The sequence below is a fragment of the Phallusia mammillata genome, chromosome 4 (assembly GCF_965637545.1).
Source record: "Phallusia mammillata chromosome 4, kaPhaMamm4.hap1.1, whole genome shotgun sequence".
In the NCBI taxonomy this organism is placed as follows: Eukaryota; Metazoa; Chordata; class Ascidiacea; order Phlebobranchia; family Ascidiidae; genus Phallusia; species Phallusia mammillata.
The window spans coordinates 4807607-4826651 of record NC_137255.1 but is presented as its reverse complement, the minus strand read 5'-3'; the positions used below and the strand labels follow the sequence as shown (position 1 = coordinate 4826651).

Here is a 19045-nt window from a genome sequence, read left to right as displayed (position 1 = left end):
TTGAAACGTCGGTTGGAACAATATATTTGCCAGAAGAGCATTATTTAGTTTATAGACTAAAATTCGCATATGAGATGACAAAATTTACACTCAGCAGTTCTTCGTCGCACATGACACAACGCATCACTGGATGACGTAGGTGTGTAGTGACGTCACGGGTTGCTGTCGTCATTGTTGGCATTGAAATGTGATGCGATCATTTCTTTCAGTGAGTCGACCTTTCCATCAAGGTTCACGATTTTTTGATCCAAAGATTCTACTCGCTTTTCCAGCTGGTCTCTCTCGTTCTGAATATTTCGAAAACAAATATGTGAACAAACCAGTGGTGGGATTATAATTTTTTGTCAGCCGGTTCTATCACAAAAGTCATATTTTTTAGTCGGTTCTGTTACAAAAAGTCCATTAACAGTAACCAGTTATGCTAACCGGTTCGCTGGTCTCATAAAATTTCGTGAGACAGTTCTATAGAACCGGTGCGAACCGGCTGAATCCCACCACTGGGTCAAACGCATTGTTGCCTGAGAACGTGTGTATAATGAATACGCTTGTTGAACAATCGCTACCGTTGGTTTAAACTATCTGGTGTCCTCAGCTTATTGTTGTGCGAAGAAGTAATATTAACCTGACAAAGTTTGGCAATGGAGAAATATATCAATGATTGCAAATTATAGGTAAAATCTGTTTGAGAGGGTGGCACAATTTTTGTTTAGATTTTTTTTGTAAAGATTTTATATCAACTGATACAGGTTATTAAAGTGTGTTAGAGTTGTTGTTTAAAGCTCAGTTGCACACCAAAGGTAAGAGATAAAAGGCAAATAGCGGATAAAACTCAAATCTGTCATGCAGCGTATTTTGTTTGTAAGGATTTGGGTTCCTCCCCTTTAAAAATACTCTGTTTCAGTGGTCGGCACTCGGCAACCGCCGGCCCAAGAGCTCGTTACCGGGCTAATTATTTCAGGTTAAATGCTTGAAAACATTTTGTTCATGTGTCCCGGGGATTATAAACGTATTTAATCGTTTTCATTGCTGAATATTTGTAGTTTCTGGAAGGCCGGTCCGCGATAAAAATTTCGGTTTTAAAAACGGCCCTTGGCACAAAAAAGGATGCCTTGCTCTATATTTAACTAAGCATAGTACACTTTTATGTCACCCACCCAGAGTTGCAAGTCGGGCCGGGCTTTTCGGGCCGGGTTCGGGCCGGGTTCGGGCCGGGTTCGGGCTTAGGTATCTGTCAGAAAACGGGCTCAAAACGGGCCTTACTTTAAGTTCCGTTGCCGCCACTTTTTAGTAACAATTCTCTGGCTTTGACCTAATGCCCACCCTACTCTAAAACGTATTGTTTACCCCATTGTCTACTATTGTTCATTGTGCTTGTTGTCTTTATCTTTTTTCTTTCTCATCCTTTGTTGCAAGGCTTTCGTGGATAGGCCTGTCAATCAAAATTTCGGGCCTAAACGGGCTTCTCAAAAACGTTTCGGGTTCGGGCCGGGCTTCGGGCTTATACTTTCGGGTTCGGGCCGGGTTCGGGCTCAGATTTCGGGCCCGCTTGCAACTCTGCACCCACCTTTTCAGGGTTGATGGTTTCATTAATGGTCGAGTAGTCAAGATTTGACTCAGAAAACAACCATTGTATAAAGTCTGATCTCTGTCTGTATTCATTTGGGTAATAGCAACGAGATGTCGGCACTACCCGACGACGGATAAACTGTGGTAATGAGTACTCCACATCAAGAATCAGTTTCACCTACAAAACAGGTTCTCAAACACAACACAAAAACAACCTCGCGGTATACTTTGTAGTACGGAAATTTAAAGTTTGGACACTTAAAATAATTTTATTATTAATTCAAAACTGTAAATTGTAACTACTTTAACGCCTAAAAGTGTGAAAACGGGAAAACTTGCTAACGTTTCACTTGCCTTCATAGCCAAACTTTTCAGCTCTGCGTTTTTCTGTACTCCCTTGATGTCATCCACAGCAAGACCGACCTATGATGATTAGTGGGTTTCAGATAGTATTTAAACATACAGGATTGACAGTGGTGTTTAAAATTTATTTTGCTTTAACCATATATAAACGCCAGTAGAATAGCTAAACACTCACCAGTAAGTTCATGATGATGATGCTCATTATAATCACGAATATCACGAAAAGGATGTAAGATATAGCTCGGTAGTTTACCTGTGTAAAAGCAAGTAAAGATGTGACGCAAAAGATGCTCATAAAAAAGCGTCCTTTTGGGCGGCCATGCGAACACCAACTAGTTGGACCACCAAAGCAGAGTTGTAAGTCGGGTCGGGTTCGGCCTGTGTTTGCGCCGGGTTCAGGCTCAGGTTTTGTTGAACAAACTGGCTTTATTCGGGTCGGACTTAAAAGTCTGTATCTGTCCTTTTTAGATTAAATTACCTAACTAACCAGCTATAGTTGCTGGACTTCACCTAATACCCCATAGCCCTAAAACGCTCTGTTTAATTATATTCTGTACTACTTTATGTAGAGGCACGTCAACCAAACGTTCGGGCCTAAAGGGGCTTCTCGAAAACGATTCGGGCTTCGAGCCGGCTTCGGGCTCGAAATTCAGACCCGCTAACAACTCTCAGTTAAAAGAAATAATATTTTTAGAAAACAAGGCTATAAATTTAAAGAACTGTGGAACCAATTGAAGAACATGATTGTAGTTTTGCTTGACAACATGTTAATTACTTACCCTAGAAACAAAAAGTGTGTGAATGTCTGCTCCAGTTTCAACCGCCTCATCTTCTACAACGAAAATGTCTTCAAACTGAAATTCCCCAATCATCATGAGTGAAGTCTTGATCACCGCGTTCCACCATTGCCGAAAGGCGTACTACAACAAACACGAATGAAACTGAAGACAAACTTAAACGTAGGAAAACCTCCAGAACAGAAAAACTTAACCTCGCGAGTCAGATAAGGCACACAATAGGGTTCAAATAAATAAAGCTTTGTACACGTTCATACATTTTTTGTTTGATTTTTTTACTGCATTTATAAGTTTTCTAAATTACATTCAGCTGTATTTGAAATAAAAACATATTGTATAGCCTATTACTGTCCAGAATTTACATTTTCCAACAATGTGACCTAATTGACTGTTTTCGCAAAAATGTTTCCGATATTTATAATGCTTCTAGGAACCTACTAACCTGATTCTGCAGTAAACAGTGGAAACTCAACGCGAAGCCCAATATGAAAAGGACAAAGACGAAAAAAAACTTCATAAATGTCCTAAGAACGTGGCCAAACATAAGTACGAAGATTCCAAACGTTGGTACACTTCGTATGAACATGATCAAAACCATCCAGGATAGAAAAATGCTGACTGATCCAATCTGCCACTGCCAATCCTAAAAGAAACAATTACAATAAAGTGACAAGACCCAGGAAACCCTATAAGTCACCCACCTCTCTGACACCAAAGTGGTTGGGTCCGGCTGAACTTGTGTCAGAATAAACGGTGAGAATTGCAAGAATGTAAAGGGAGATTTCAAAAAGATTCGTTACACTTTTGAAGTAAGAAAACCTTCTGGCAGAAAGTTGATACAACTATAAAAAGACAAATTATGTCTCATATTACGACCACAACATATAATACCATAATACGGTGGTCCCCAACCGGGGAGGAATTTCTACCAAGGGGGTTAAAACTTGGAGGGAGAATTTACTTCTAGCTTTGCGAATATGTCCTGTGAAGTTTATAAAAAAAAACAATTTTAAATGATCTGTGTATGGTTTAGCATCTGGTTTGTGTTATATTAGTGAGAAATGAAAATGTTTTGAATTTTTTAGGGCGGAATTTGTAAATAAAGGTTTGGAACCACTGCCATAGAACATTAACCCATCAATGTATTGTTGAGATAAAATTAAGGATAGTAAGTTGCAAATAAATTGTCAAACAATAAGCTCTTGCCTCTTTCAACAAACCCAGTGCTGCAAAAACAATGACGAAGTATTTGGCAATAATGCCCCATGAGTTGTAGTTATAACATGGTCCAAACAACGGTTGCGCTTCGGTGATTATCGCTACACACGATGACGTCACGTTGCCCGAATCTGCAAGAAAAAAAAGTTGTTTATTTGCTTCAAGGTGCTTTATGTGTCAGTTTTTACAATTTCCATTGAGAATCAAATCTTTTCTGTTTCAGTTTTAGTTGCAACTATCTGCAGTCTCTTATCAATCGAATACTGGAACACTTTAATGCAGTTGCAAGATTAATAACGAGAAAAATACAAACTCATATCATTGCTTTGCTAGTACTGTATTGTTTGCCTCTTGTACATATCAGCTCTTGCTATGCGTTATAACCACTGATGTTGATAATGTGTTTGCTTGATACAAAACAGCTTAGCAAATAGTAAACTTGTGCACGAATCTCCTATTCATATGGGAAAAAATCATCAACAAACTTGCAATAAAACTGGCAGCTCCACGGCGGACTCATTGTGAGCATAACGCATTCAGGCGTTGCCCACCCACCGAGGATAAAAATGAAACAAAAAATTAGTATTTTACATAAGGTGAGAAAGTAAGCATACCAATGGAATATGGGGGAGGCATCGTCAACATGTACAAGTTGAAAAACACCATGAGGATCAGGTAGAGTAACAGATTAACACCAAAAACCATCCTGCCAAATGCTCTCCACTTGTGGTTCAAGAAGCTAACCACCAGTGGGTGGCTTAAGAGATTTTTTCTCTGTCCTAGAACCTTCACGCATAAAGATGACGTTAGAAGGCAAAAGCTTATGGCTGCGCAACGTTAAAACGTTATAAAGCGCGACAAAGTTGAGGGCACAATTGGCGGATAAATGGTAGACGCGCTACAGCTACACCGTTACTACAAGCATTGTGCTTGTAAGCAGAACAAAAAATGCCAACTGTCGTATATTTTTACATTTTAAACACATAGTTTCCTTGTTTATATTTGATTTGCTGAAAATGCCATTCCGGTATAGTTTTGTTGTAGGTGTATAATATTATATAATGACCAAGAGTTATATATTTTTTCGAGCGTACATGACCTAGCATAGCTCAAAAAAATTATGATTTTTACCATAAGGTGTAACGGATGGTTTGTCTTCAGGAAATTTTGATCAGTGTGGTATGGAGCTGTACCATGCTTCACATCTTCAATTTGGAATACCTGTGACGAATATCGTATAACTAATCCTACCACAAATAAGCATTTTTTACAATTAGTACACGTGTAGTGCAAACAAGTTATGCGGATAGTATTTAAAGAAAAAAAATGATTGGAAGAATTTTCAATAGGTTTGAAAATGTTCAGTAACGCTTCTGGACCTACTTGTAGTAATAGACTCCTAGTGTGAAAAATACTAATTCGGCGAACAATTGTAATTTACTGGAAGATTTTTAACGAATTATATTTATTTATTTCAATAGAAGTGAGGTGTTGGCACAACAATGAGAAAGGGTACAAAGCAACATGCATTTTGGCGGTTGAAAAATTTGCTGGAAACTTTTTTGGAAACTCTAGTTATTTGGAAAGTAGGCAACGATCGCTTATAACCTGGTTATCACTTTTACCTCGTCTTCTTTGCGAAAGTGGTGCCATTTTTCGCAGGAATAGTCATCGTCCAAAAACTCATAATGAAAGCACACCTGTGGATGTAGATAAAAAACTTTAGGTTTGGATTTGGATTCGGATTCGGGTTTGGATTCTGGTTCGGATTCGGGTACGGGTTCGGACTTGGATTCTGGTTCGGATTCGGGTTTGTATTCGGGTTTTGATTAGGGTTTTGATTCGGATTAGGGTTTGGATTCTGGTTCGGATTTGGATTCTGGTTCGGATTCAATTCAATGTTTTATTTGTCACGCTTTTGTCACAATTTAAGCAATTGCATAACCAAAATAAAACGAACGTAGTAACTGCGCGACCGGGTCAGTGAGAGCCAAACATTGGCCATCGAGTCACTTGACCCGTTACTATTCACTTAATAATTAAAAGGGGAAGGGACGGAGGGTAATGAATGGATAAGTGGAATGTTGGTGTTGGTGTTGGAGCGTTCGGATTCGTTCGATTCTAGTTCGGATTCGGGTTTGGATTCGGGTTCGGGTTTGAATTAGGATTCGGTTACGGGTTCGGGTTAAAGTTTAAACAAAACGAGCTTGATTCGGGCCTAACTTAAATTTCGCCCAAATTTGCGTTGTTACTGTATTTCAATAACCTTTTCAGGCCTACTTCTGGTAGCTTAAACCTCCAGTCGATTTTGAACCAACTATGGACAGAAATTACAGATTATTTAAAAATCAGTAAAAGATGTGAGGCAAATTTGATTCAGCGCTTTAACGCGAATTCAAATCGTAAATTGAAAATCTATTTCAACAAGAGAACGGTACATTTTGACAAAACCTTTTTTTGTACAAACGCGGTAAAAGTACATCAAACAATATTTAACTTTAGGCTAAAAGTGTAACTTAGTGTGGTTGTACTTTAACGTAAAAGTGACGTAAACAAGGTAAACCCATATTTGGCAAAACCCTTTTTTTTCAAATCGACATTTTCGCCCTAAAGTTGAAAACAAAATCACCGGGTGTCGTTACGATGCAAATAGAAATTCTTTTTCGTTCTTACCATGTACTGCGCACTGTCGATAGGTGCATCGCCCATAAGATTTATAATGCATTTATTAAAAACTTCTTCAGCAATATCTGGCATTTCACGAATTAGTCTTCGCATTGGGGTAGCAACTTCTTTATCTTTAATAACATGTTAATATTAATTATCCAATTACATTTTTATTGCAATAAATTAGTTGGGTATGATATTATGATAGTGTTTTTGCTATCAGCCATAAGTAAATAAATTGTTCCTTTGATCAGCCGGCAATTACATTGACTTATCCGACGTTAAAACGGCGTTTATAGAGCTGACATGGGGTGATCCAGCTTCACACCCTAAAATAAATAAAGTAGAAGGGTTCCACCTATAAATACCACCATTGTACGTGTAAACCTGTCACTATAGGTGGTAAATCATACTTAGCCAATGGCAAACCATTTGTCATTTGGTCCACCGAAGATTTTCGAAATAAGCCGTCGAAACGTCGGATGAGTCAATATAATTGTCAGTTAAACAAAAGTACAGTTAATGTTCAGTAAAATGGGATAACAATATGACCTAAACTAGGGATAACAATATGACCTAAACTAGGGATAACAATATGGCCTAAACTAGGCTATGAAAAAGCAAATGAAAATTCCTGATTTAAACTATATGTATATATGTTTGTGCAGTGCTGGGATTCAAATTTTTTGTCCGCCGGTTCTATCACAAAAGTTATTATTTTCAGCCGGTTCAAAAAGTCCATCGACAGTAACCAGTAATGCTAACCAGTTCGCTGATCTCATAAATTTTCGCGAGACTGTTCTAAAGAACCTGTGCGAACCGACTGAATCCCACCACTGTGTTTGTGTCAATGCTGCATATTGTTTGCTTACGATCGGTATTGACGTTTCTCAAAGCTTCCTTCCAGTTAGGGGCTTCTATTAACGCCCGAGCGCATGAAACACTACCGTGAATAATCGCATAATCCATGGCATTGAATTGAGAATGGGAACGACAAGTAACATCAGCATCGTATCTTTTGATAACAAAAACTTTCGGTAAAATAATAAAAGTTACACAGGGCAAGTTGCGAGCCCCAAGCACCGTTGCTTGCCTCCGCACATGTCAGCTTCGTACTAGGGGAGTAATCAGTTAAGTTAAAACATAAATTCATAACTAGGATTAAAAAGCGTCAAATAGAAATTAAAGTACCTCAGGCCTATTAAAGGCGTTATACTTTATTAGACTATCACCAATATAGCAATGCTTGGTGGTCGAGTGATTCATGATAACGCCTTCAATAGGCCTGGCGTATAATACCACATAATTCAATTTTTGTAAACTTGGTCCGGGTCATATTAGGGAGGCACAGACAGTTATAGTAATGTTGCGAGAATGTTTCGTGAGTAAAAATTGTAACACGTTTAATCTACAAATGTTTTCTGCAATATAAAAAAAAATACAAAGAAATATGTTCAAAGATATTGCTGTGGGTCTGATGTAACTTACCTGATCAGCATACGAACAATCTCATCATTATCCTCCACACAGGCCATATGAAGCGGAGTCAAATCCGAACTATCCCTTGCGTTGACAACAGCTCCAGCTCGCAACATTAGCTGCAAACCATTGGTGTTAAAAATAATTTAAATTTATTACAACTTTAAATTTATTAGGTCATTCATGCTTATGAATTTAAGATATATATATTTCGCCTTTAAGGCATCATCGATATTTATAGGCAAGCACAAAGATATTAATTGGTAAAACAGTACAAAAAATGGTGCATTTTTTACCTTTTTTCAATTTTTTTTGCGTACTGTTTTACCAATTAATTTGTTATTTGCCTATAGATACCGATAATGCCTTAAAGGCGAAATATACATTTCTAAAATTCATGCAAAGATGAATGACTTGATATTTTAATAATTTTGAATAAAAAAGGAAAGGTTTATTGCAGTCTTTATCCATCAAGCAACAAGACGGAAGATTTTACTTTAAAGTTTAAAGCATACAGTATTGTGTTAACCATAAACTACAAAATACTTTCTCTATTGGTGAACCTGACACACAAACTATTTTTCTGGACCTTTTAAAACGGGTAGGACCAACAAGATCACTGCGCTGGTTAAAATCTTCAAACGTATAGTTTTTTCATGTTTTAGTTGAGGTATTATGAGCTGTTATCAATTTTCATTACTGAACATTTGTTGTTTTTGTAGGCTGATCCGCGACCAAACTTTAGTTTTAAACCTGTCCGCAGTACAAAAACAAATGCTGACCCCTGTAGATGAAATTAAAATTATTTGTCGAAATTCAAATACTGTCTGTATGTGGCGACGCTGCCACAAACATCTTGACGTTGGAATATGTTTTGTAGTGATTGAATTTAACAAATCAATATTGCTAATTGAAATATTTATTTTGTTTGAGTATGCGTGGTGTTCTCCACGTTTAAAGGGTGTGAAATTCCACGTTGAAAAAATCATGTGTTTTTGTGCCAGAGGGTGGAAATGTCCACCTTAGACAACACACGGTGGAAAACTCCACTCTATGTGTTGGGGTGGTGTGGCTTTCAACACGCTTTCTGTATCATAGGGTGGAAACTTCCACGCTGTAAACCTCACGATGGTGGTGTTGATGGCAAAATTCCACGCTTAGGAGTTTTATTCCCACCTTTTTTCAAAATATGGTGGAAGTTGCCACTGTTTTTAACAAATTTCCACCCTGAGGTGGACTGCTACAACCTCTAAATTTTACAGTGTAAAACTCGTTTTGCTACTCACTTTTAAAATCTTCATCTGGTGTGGCTTGTCCGAGGCCCAAAAGGTACCCCCTTTAACCAAGCGATGAAGAGAAGTTCTACCGCCACGATCAGGCAGGTTGATTGCTGCGATAATAGAATAGTTACCCAAGGTTTTCAGTTAACTTACATGGATGCGTTTTTGGGGTGGCAACGCTAAAAAAATATTGTCAAATGGTCTGTAAGGAGCGTTGCCATCGACAGTACCCCAAACTAAAGACAACCGAAAAATTAAGAACGAAGCAAACGTTTTTGAACAAATCTTTGTATTTTAACCAGCCATTACGTATCACATGCCATATTTTTTGCCAGAAACAATCTGTTCCAGCAACTTTCTGTTCGTAGAAAAAACTTTGTGCATCTTACGACAGCTCAAGTCCAAGTTTACTTTTACTTGTAGCTGGGAATCGGTGTCATTTTATTAGATTTGTATCCTGTAATTGTTGAAAGTAAGACAAACTAAGGACAAAAGTCAAAACAAGTAACCCTGTTTATATGCAATGTCTTTGTTTCAACATCCAACGAAAACTACAGAGTAATACAAGCAGTGCTGTGAGTCGGTCTGAAATTCAAACCTTAACCCGGCCCGAACCCACAAGTCCGACTTAGGCCGATTAGAAAAAAACAATGTTTAAAAATCTAGAACGGTTTTTCATGGACGCATGTGGTTAAGCATTTGTACAAGCATATCGGAGAATGTTAACATTTAACGACCCGGCTAAAACAACTTTTTTGAGATCCTGAAAATAGGTTTCATACCCGCTCCGTTCTTAACAAGTAATTCACACATGCCAAACTGTTTGTCCTTGGAAGCTACGTGAAGAAGACTACATCCCTCTTCATTAATAATGTTTAGTTGTTCATCCAATAGTGACGGTTTGCTAGGGTTGTTATCAGCCTCTGCACGCGCTGTCTAAAAGTAAATAATATGAGTCAGCGATAAATTTAGGTAAACGTTAGTGATGCACTAAACCGCGTTTACAGACTCAGACCATACCAAGTACTGATGTTATGTTTTTTTTTCCTAACCGAGTTTTGATGTTATGTTTTATCCCACTTTATGATGACAATTATGGGTAAAAAACGTTTGGGCAAAACAAAATAATTAGGAGCATTCCAGGATTCAAAAATTTAAAACCGCCATATTTTTCTGAAGTGTGGTAATTAAAAAGCAATAACACCAAACAGAGTGATAAAAAACGGCTTACGGAAAGTTGAAATTAGCACAAATAAATCTACTTGCATTAAAGTTTTATCATTGGTAAAATAGTCAAAGCTTAGGCTTTGGTTTAACTGCAAAACTTTTGTAAAAAAATACATACTTGACTCATTGCTTCAATCAGCAGTTTCGTGCATGCCACGAAATCATTCAGCGCAGCATAATAAAACGGTGTTCGACCGAGTTTATCCTTCACATCAAAGTGAGCTTCTTTCTCCAAAAGATATTTTACAACTTGGGTGCCTGAATCCTCGTTGTCGTAATCTTCTTTACATACCGCTTGATGAAGAGCAGTTTTACCCTCCTTGTCACAGATGTTAATATCTGTGAATCGGAAGAGGTTTTAAGCCAATGGTTTCCAACCCGTGGTACGTATGTCAATAAAGGCTTACAAAAGGGGCACCTGAAAAGTTGCTTTGCAATAATCAGCGGAAAGCAAGCAGTTACATATTGCATTGATCGTCGTTATAAAAATGCTGATAAAATAGTTTTTTTACACAAGCACACAAACATGTTTTGACAATAATGAACTTACTTGTTTGTGTTTTTTATTAAATATCGCCGGTTATTTCAACATTCTTCGGGCGTAACATGGTATGACCTTTATATTTACAGAGCGAAAGAAGTTGAGATAATTGCTTGGATTATCTGTTTTTGTCAGTTCTTGTGACAACATTTATCACTTTATGCGCTGCGATAAACCATTCTTACGAAATGCGACAAAAAAGGTTTTTACAAATCTGAACCTAAGTTTTCGTGTCTAATTTGAAATTACATGCTAATTGCTAACGATTCGCACCCGCTCCGTTTTCAAAGAGGAACTTGCACATTCCCAAATGCCCTTCTTTAGCAGCATAGTGCAGAGGTGTTCCGCCATCATTGGCTCGCATGTTGAGTTGATTTTTAACACGTGACAAATTGTGTAAGTCGTCTTCAGGCTCGCCGGGACGCACTGGCTGAAATTTGCAAGTTTAAATAATGTGTCAGATCAACATTTTAAACATGAAACAAATGCGTTTAATTCAATTACTACACACAACGGAATATCAGCAATCGTTGGCGGAATAAGCCTTTAAATGCCCTATGTCGTTGGTTCCAAACTTCTTTATTCCTTGACTGAAGTATGTAATCAAAAGCCGTCAAAGTTTACAATTGTTCGGTCTACAAGCGGGCCTGAAATTGGGACCCGAATTTACCCGAACCAAAGTGCCATTAACTCTAATACGAAACAAGAAATAGGTAACACGATGTAAAGATAAAAGTTAGGACAGACTTTTTGGGTCGGGTTCGAGTTTGAATTGAACAAAACTGGCTTGATTTTAGGCCTGATTCACGCTCGGCCTCAATTTTAAAAAATGTTTTAAATTTGGGCGGGCTTAATTTCAGCTTACTTACAAGCCTAATAGTGTGTTGCCGCGTTTATCTTTTAAATCAACATGGGGCATTTTGTCCAGAAAAGTTTTTATCAGTTGTATAATTTCTGCATCTTCGTCTTTGCCTTGAAGGTTGTGAAATAAATGATGAATAGCTGTTCCGCTGTTTTTATCTCGAATGCTGGTATCTGTGAATTGTAATTTTATTATTTAACAGGATATTTTGAAATGTACAAATCGCCGATCTCGTTTCCATGTAGTTCTTAACAAGACATATAATAATGTGTGCAAATACATGCTTTTACGTATGTACGGGTACGGATATTAAGTCAATAGAGATAACCAATTACTTTTAATATTTTTCTCATTTAAAAAATGAAAAAATTAAAAAAATTCTCATGTGTAAAATAACAAACCCACACTTTAAACGTAAAAAATAGCATTAGGAACAGAGGAATAATTAACGAAGCAGCAGCGCTTCTTAATCAGAATCAAACAATATGCATTTTTTCTTATTAGCATCATCAGTCGCTTTGAAACAACGAGTGTAAAAGTGCTTAGTTTTTTATTATTATTTCTACCTTATAATAAGGATGATTTGTAGATTACCTCAGGATCTAACAACCTATAAAGTTTTTTTTACCAGTTCCTTTATCCAGCAGTAGTTGACACATTTCAATATGCGTGTTCTCAGCCGCATGGTGCAAAGGTGTAAACGTTTTGTCATCTTGCAAGTTCAATTTTTCAGTAACAATTGATGGATCAAGCTGGTTGATTGCTGTTAGCATTTTTTTAACGTTTCCAGTGATTGCAATCTGTTATGCAAATAAACTAGGAAACTTTTAGAAAAAAGACATAACAAAAGGAACAAAATAGGAAAAAGTTTTTTTTTTATTAATTTTGATTTTTGAAGTCAAGTTTTCAAATAAATCAAAAACATTACAGGATTAGCTCTTGCTAAATGACCAAGACTACTTAATTATATTTTGGCGTTGAAATCATTCATATTTTGGCGTTGAAACAAATAAAACAGTGATTGATTGATTGATTGATTGAAATTACCTCATCGAGTTTGTAAAACTCTATCAAATGTTGGCTATAAGAAAAAGTGATTACTGTTAAACGTAAATGTTTACTGAAGTTTACCATGCTTTATCGACAGCATATATCATTAGTCTTCGAAAAAATGCAAAAAGTTCTCAACAAATTTATTAACTATTCATATTCACCTCATGAAGATTAACACCGACATTTCCAGGTATGGTCTTTATGTCGGTAGGTCTGCAAAATACATTATTAAACATTTCATAAACCAACAACACAGGCAGTTATTGCTTGTTTTTTACTCTAAAAGAAAATCTTTGCAATGTATTAGGCTTAATAAAAAATCTGTAAACATTAGTTCTATTTAAAAAAAACAAAAAAACAACAACATATGTTCAAGTGTGTGTCGCGGTGTCATTGTGCCTTGATTTGATTTGGCTTCTGATTTCACTGGCGTTTTATAAGTATTTACCCGCTGGATGATGAAGGACGGCTGCATTCAGGCCTAACTTCGTCTTGTTTGCCATTTTCTTCATCCTAGTAAAATCGCAAAATGTTATGGTAAAATTGCTACTTTAAATTAAAGCATTTTTATTTTTGCACGCAGAAACATCTCCTAAACATCTGTTTTGTAAATTAAATTTGCAACAGCACTAGGTTGGCCTGAAATAATAATTAGCCCAAACGAATATGTACATTTATTATATTAGTAACAGTTCAAAATAAACCAACAAAAACACGTGTGTACTTTGTAAGTCAATTAAATCTAGACGGATAATATCTAGACGTTGGGAAACTTACTGACTATAAATTGTATAGCGTTAAGTGGAGCAAAAGTTTTACTGAACTATATAGTAATTTAAAAAGCAACTTACTTGTTTTGAGCAGACGTTTGGCAATTCGAATTCGTCATTCCTATTCGAAGGCATTAAACAGAGTTTTTGTTGTCGTGCTATATTTAAAAACTTTTTTCTTCGTGTCCGAATAAAAGATATTCAACAATACTATTAAAACACCTATTTATAAATACAAGTTCGTAGCTTTATTTGAATAATGGTAACTAAATAAAAGCAAAATGCGATTTATGAAACCCACAATAATTTATTTCTCCTATTCTTTTTTTTTTGTTCTTCACTTGAAACTATACGGCATGATTTCTTTTCCTGTTTAACCCTACCCTTTTTACCTAACATAGGTGGTCACTTTTTCTAGCCTCCTGAACTGGTACCATTAACGTCTTCTCATAACGCTTTATAATACGGTGTAGAAGCGCATTTAGCCATTATCCACCAATTGTGCCCTACAGTGTATACACTGTTTTGCGCTTCATACCCTTTAACGCTGCGCAGCTGTTTTCGGTTTGGTGGTTGTTTTAGTGCTATTGTGCCGCGATGTTTACTTTTACCCATCGAAATTAACCCAACTTAAGCGAAGCTAACTGAAATCCAATAATTGTTATTCCATATCGCGTTTCTTAACTTAACAGTCAAACTGCATTTAACGCAACACATTTTGGGGTTACCAAAGCGCGTAGTCAGTGAGCAGTTTTCCTTTTGGATTACAAATGGTCGGTTGTAAAACGCTTCACTTTCACAAATTTAAAAAAAGTTTAAAGGGAGAATATAACCGAATGAACGCCATGGAGCTTTAATATATCCCCGTAATAATCCACTTGTTCAGTCCGCACGCGATGGGCATGACGTCATCGAAAGGCTATTGTCCGAACTACAAGCATCAAATGGTTATTGGCCGAACTAAATAAGCGCTCATGTCAATCCGGGCGGGTTATAACATGATTGACTTTTGTTGTTCCGTTGCTATGGCGCCACACAAAAACGTCAAACATTTTGCATTATCATTTCAAGGTGGTTAACTTCTAGTAACCATTTGGAATTTTCGTAACCCTTGTCAAAAAGGTAGAATAAAACTTACCCAAAATTTTTTTAAACACGTTAAATCTACACATTTATATTTTTTACTTACATTTGCACCCAATCTTGTCTAATTTACCATTGGGTGGCAATTACTAAGTTTACTGTTTAGAACACCTGGTTTATTAAAGAAAACATCCCAATTAATCTCATTAAATATTGGGTTGACTAAACGTCAACAACCCACTTCCGGTTTAAGACTGCTTACCTCAATGACGTAAACACCTTATGTGACGTCGTTGCACCAGCTTTTCCGTGTGTAGGTTTTTTGTTGCGTAATGGTACCCACGTCGTTACATGTTTGAGGTTTAGGTGTCGATCATGCATAAACACTTAAAGGATAGCTTGAATGCGTTAATGAATGGCTATTTTAACAGAGGCAAAACACACTAGTGCGACTGCACACTTTGCGGCGCGACGCGGTTCTTTTTCCCTTTCTATTGGGTCAAGGGTCAAGAAGCTCCACTTAACACAGTCTGAACAAATAGAAACAAAACAAACTGCGAAAGGACAAACACAAGCACAACATTGTAAACCTTATAGGGTGGAAAATGCAACGGTAAGAGCTATTTTTGATTGCTGTTTGAACATTGCTACTGTGCACATGTACTAAACTGCACTAGTTTCTTTGTTTTAAAATATCCTTTCTCTACGGGAGGACTGTCCAAGGTACTTTACGCAACACAACCAAGCAAGTGACAGTAATTTTGTCTCTGGTTGTAGTTGAAATCTTTGGTAGCATAACCTGTAAATTTGTATCATGGTAAAACATATGACATATAGTATCTAGTGCAACAGTAATTTCACAATACAGTCAGATATCCCAACATCTAACCTATCTGTACCACTGGCTCACAACCTGTTTACATCTCAGTTCGTAGAAAAAGGGAAAACGCAACTTAACCACAGAGGTGAACACAAAACCTATGATTATCACTAAGCCTTGGGGTTTATATGGTCACGCTCAGTGCGGTGCGGAATGGAAAACAACAAAATACGGTGGATTATAGGTTTCAGAAGTAGGTCACGCTAAAAATGTCAGAATTCAGTCCAAGGCACCTTTACCCATTATCGGGCGCAGAAAGATTACCATTGACACTTCGTTGTACTAAATGCGCTTTGCTTCCTGCGAAATTGCAAATTACTTTAAGGCATAGCTGGAATTAATTGCTAAAAGATGTGCTTGCCATAAAACCAGTTTTGTTCTACATGCAGTCGCATGCTGTCACATCCTTTCAATTTGAAAGTTTCAAAAGTAACTCAGGAAGTCCCAGGCATAACTTTTCTGATCAGCTGCAAGCTTGTGATTTATTAATATTACACCTTACACTAGCACTATTTGTACGGTACCTTGCGTGATCGTTTTTCGTACTAACTCCAAGCCATCTGGGGTAGAGTTGTAAGTCGGGCCTGGCTTTTCGGGTTAGGTTAGTCTTTGGGTCGGGTTCAGGCTTAAATAATACATCATTTTTCGCAGTAATGCACCAACTTTCAGGCCTGATTTGAGGCTTCCGCGATTGTCCAGATTTTGCGTTTGTTAACAAGTTTGGCCTTTAGCACTGAACTACTCAACCTCGAATCGAACCAGGTCCTCTTTTCCAAGATAGGTGGTTAGTTTTGAAATGAATACAGATCGCCATAGTCATTATGTTTATATTCACAGTTGAACAGAAATACAAGACTTTTTAACAGTGGTAAACGTTTGGCACAAAACAATACGAAGAAAAGTCCAATTAACAGTGTAAAAATTTATTGTAAAGTTTAGGGGCAGTTGACATAATTTTAACAATACTGTTTTTGTTGCCTAGGTAATTTTAAGACGTTTAGACGTGAACATAAAATAATACTCCGTAACTTCCTAGTAAAAGCAAAAACAAAAGCAAAAACAAACGTAAATTTTTTAACTTAAGGGAAACAGAATCGGAAAGTCGCACGGTCTATACAACAGGTAACTTTTCAAATACAATATACCCACGTAACGCGGGAAAAACACTGTTTGTTTTTTCACAGTTTACAAAACAAGCGAAAAAATGTTAAGCGCGACAAAAACACAACGTTCAATACTTTGTAGCAATATGTTAAAAAGCGTCTTAAATAATCAACAGCTTAAAAGCAATCTACTTCTCATACGTGTATCGGACAGTTAAAGTCGGTAAGTTTTTTCAAAAATGTTTTACAGTCTTAGTCATCTGCATGGAAAATTTTAGCTAGTTGGTGCATGTTGAACAACTTTGTCTATGACTTATTTGTGGGGTCCACATTAGTACTAAAACATTGTGACAAAAAGTTATCCAAATGGGCCTCGGATGCAGTAAACGTATTGTACCTCAAACACTAAAAAAATATTAAAACATAAACAAGTTCAAGCAACAATAACTTCATTGCAAAACGGATTCGTCTTGACGTCTGTACGCGTGTCAAAAAAGTAAAAACGCAATTAATCGGAATAGAAAGATAATGGTTATGGGGACAACGCTGTTTTGAGTTTGACACGCATGAGCAGTTGTACGCTCAATTGTTCCTGTTGACGTCGTCGTTTCCGTTATGCCTGACTGCGTTTCTGCAGATAAAACCCGACGTCAAAATTCCAGATAGAAACGGATTTATTTTTTTTATTATTGTTTTTATACTTTGATTGTTTATATTATGGTGACAATGATTATGATCACAAAGTGTGCTAAATACCGATAGATGTCGTAAAGAGCACAGTTATTGAAAATAACAGTGAGATTAGCATTGGGTTAGGAACTCAGTTATATTGAGTCGGGTATATGGACATTTTTATCGTAAAACCTTCCCCAACCCTAATAGCGTTAATCGTCAGCATATTCACACAACTTTTAAATTCACTTTCATGCTCTATGCGCAATTAAAACTTTTCTGTAGTCAGTTCTTACGATAACAGAATTTCCAATAAATGCTCTGTCACATAAAGCAACACGCGACTCGCGACAAACGCCTGTGTATAAGTTACTTTTCTTTATTAGGTCTTTATTGGTGACTCAGTAGTAAAAACCTGTTTTTTAATGAGGGACTTTTATAAGGGCCATAAAAACAAGAACATTTATCTATTTATTAAGACAGATTTTTAAAACCGGTTTAAAAACTAAACCATACCGTCGATCCAATTTCTGAATGAAGAAACTCGGGTATACACCCCGGGGAATCCCGGCTCGGCGCACTTTACTCCAAATGACGTCACACCAATCAATGTCCACGATGTTTCGGATTCAAGCACCACTAGGGGGCCTCCTGAGTCACCCTGCAAAAATATTGTAAAGTTTTTCCCCTTTTTTCCCCTTTCTCGCAGTCTGGTACTAAAATCGTTGTGGCAATATGAACAGAAAATAACAATTTTTACCCAAAATTGTGATCATTACTTCAAGGATTTTTTTAGAAACAGCAAATACAATCTTAGTTTTGAAAATAATTGGTTTTACGTTGTAAATATTGTTTCTGATTGCTTTTTTATCATTAAGCTCACGTGGTACTAGATTGCACCTAAAAAGAACAATGCTTTTTGTTACAGTTACTTGCGTCAAGCGGCTATTGTAAATCTGCTTTTGATAACCGTCTCATTGATTCCAACCTTTTTTTTCGAAAAAATCACGCACATAGTAAAAGTTTTATACATTAATTTAGTTTTTTGTTTAGATACTATTCTGTTTTATAAAGTGAATGTTTGGGAGACCGGCTGATTCGGTATTACGCCTTTAATAGGCCTGGCGTACTATGACTGTTTCATGAAATAACAAGTTTTGTTCACACCTGGCACGTTCCAACTCCCCCTCTTTCAATATTTCCAGCACATATTTGTGAAGAGTAAATTGTGCTGACTCCACTGTACTGTGTTTCACATTGCGAATTGGAGACAATCGGTATTCGGACTTGATACAATACGTCCGGGCTCGGCCCAGAATAATCTAAATATTGGAAACAACACTAATTAATTTTGGTCGAGTTAAAATAGACAAATTAGTTATTAAAAAGATAATATAATATATAATCTTCAATAACATGTTTTTAGGTGATGACATTGCTGTCCATTTCGCCAAGTCAAAGTTTTGGTGCCATGTATAGTTTAA

The 19045-nt window shown here is 36.9% G+C and overlaps 1 long non-coding RNA gene and 1 pseudogene across 2 annotated transcripts; both read right to left on the bottom strand.

Moving 5' to 3' along the window:
- Positions 1 to 8: 8 nt before the first annotated feature.
- Positions 9 to 14037, bottom strand: LOC145222491 (transient receptor potential cation channel subfamily A member 1 homolog; annotated as a pseudogene). Its single transcript, XR_013859347.1, has 23 exons — positions 13905 to 14037; positions 13502 to 13566; positions 13215 to 13266; positions 12629 to 12800; positions 12008 to 12173; positions 11412 to 11641; positions 10716 to 10936; positions 10153 to 10306; positions 9377 to 9480; positions 8100 to 8209; positions 7484 to 7626; positions 6618 to 6742; positions 5570 to 5644; positions 5076 to 5165; positions 4559 to 4730; positions 3933 to 4075; positions 3428 to 3568; positions 3169 to 3369; positions 2709 to 2849; positions 2105 to 2182; positions 1921 to 1989; positions 1565 to 1744; positions 9 to 287 (listed from the first exon to the last, which is right to left on the bottom strand). The product of XR_013859347.1 is annotated as a transient receptor potential cation channel subfamily A member 1 homolog (transcript).
- A 3428-nt stretch (positions 14038 to 17465) lies between these two features.
- Positions 17466 to 18857, bottom strand: LOC145222494 (uncharacterized). Its single transcript, XR_013859351.1, has 3 exons — positions 18729 to 18857; positions 18078 to 18222; positions 17466 to 17520 (listed from the first exon to the last, which is right to left on the bottom strand). It is a non-coding gene; the product is annotated as an uncharacterized LOC145222494 (long non-coding RNA).
- Positions 18858 to 19045: the final 188 nt, after the last annotated feature.